Source organism: Ixodes scapularis, unplaced genomic scaffold (assembly GCF_016920785.2).
Source record: "Ixodes scapularis isolate PalLabHiFi unplaced genomic scaffold, ASM1692078v2 PGA_scaffold11__112_contigs__length_91849675, whole genome shotgun sequence".
In the NCBI taxonomy this organism is placed as follows: Eukaryota; Metazoa; Arthropoda; class Arachnida; order Ixodida; family Ixodidae; genus Ixodes; species Ixodes scapularis.
The window spans coordinates 48671167-48672696 of record NW_024609837.1 but is presented as its reverse complement, the minus strand read 5'-3'; positions in this window follow the sequence as shown (position 1 = coordinate 48672696).

The window sequence follows — 1530 nt, the reverse complement described above, 5'->3', positions numbered from 1 at the left end:
ATGAAAACGAACTCTCAAGGCAGGCTACGATACAGTGCAAGGCCTATCGTTTTTACAGGCAACGATTCAGTGCAAGGCCTATCGTTTTTCCCTACGCCAGGAAAAGCTTTTCAAAGAATCGGTAGACCAAATGCTAGAGCTGAAGTTAATAGAGCGGTGCGAGAGCGATCTTGTGTCTCTAATGATTTTGGTCGAGAGCCTTGGTAAAGGTCCTCGGCATTGCGTGGACTACAGGAAGCTAAATGCAGTGACCATGACAAAAGTTTACCCGATTCCCAATATTTAAACGTGGATAGAAAAAGTGAGCAATGCGTTATTCATTTCTACCATTGACCTTGTGGGAGGTTACTGGCAAGCACCGCTTACCGAACGGGCCAACAGCCTTGCAGCGTTCATGACACCATTCGGTGTTTTCAGGCCGCTCGTTTTGAGGTTTAGGTTGTAAAATGCTCCCTATGCATTTTCTAGGTTTATGAACCAGGTTCTGACGGGAGCAGAGTCTTTGGCTCTGCCGCACATCAACAACGTAGCGATTTTTTCTGATACGTGGGTGGACCACCTTCAACATTTGTAGCAGGTCGTTACCCGCGTGCAAGACGGGCCTAACGGTATAAAGCCAAGAAATGCAAGTTTGAGCAAACCGAAGTATTGTACTTGGGACATGTAGTTGAGAAGGAGCAAAAACGCCCTCAGGAGCTTAAAGGGAAGATTTTTTAAGAGTTCCCTTTGCCGCAAAAAAAACAGAGTTAATGTCTTTTTTCGGGTTAGTAAATTATTACCACCAGTACATTCCCCAGTACTCAGAAAAGGCCAACCCGCTGACGAACGTACTCAAGAAAACAGAGGCGAACATGATCAAATGGGATGAACGGAAGCGAAAGGCGTTCGAGGCTCAAAAATATGCGTTAGTAACTTGACCCGTGCTGGCCAGCCCTGATTACACTAAGTCCTTCTTGGTGCAACGTGGCGCAATCGATGAAGGGCGTGGAATTGTACTTAGCCAAGAAAATGACCACGGGGAAGAGCATCACGTTTTGTTTGTCAGCAGAAAGCTGATTTAGAGGGAATAAGCGTACAGCGCGATTGAAATGGAATGGGCTTGCCTTCTGGGGGCGGTAGAGAAGGCACGCTGTTACATGTTTGGTTGTGAATTTATTTTAATTACTGATAACGGACCATTTACATGGCTGCAGCAGCTGACCCAGGAGAACGGTCGCTTGTCACAATGGAGCTTGACGCGCCAGGAATATTATTTTTTGGTTAGGCATAAAATGAAAAATTGCACGCAAGCACGGACTCCTTAAGTAGAGGGCATTTCTATATACCCAGTTTGATTTTCTTTCTTTACCTCGTTTGCACACTCGCACATACTTTGATTTTTAACGACTTCCAAATAGTTTCATTGTATTATTCTATTGTTCCCTAAAAAAACAGGTATGATTGCGTAAGGTGTATTATAAGCACTTTACTGAAGAACAGAGCTCTCGGAGAATCGGTATAATGTTTCTGGCACCGCTGCCGTTCGTTGGT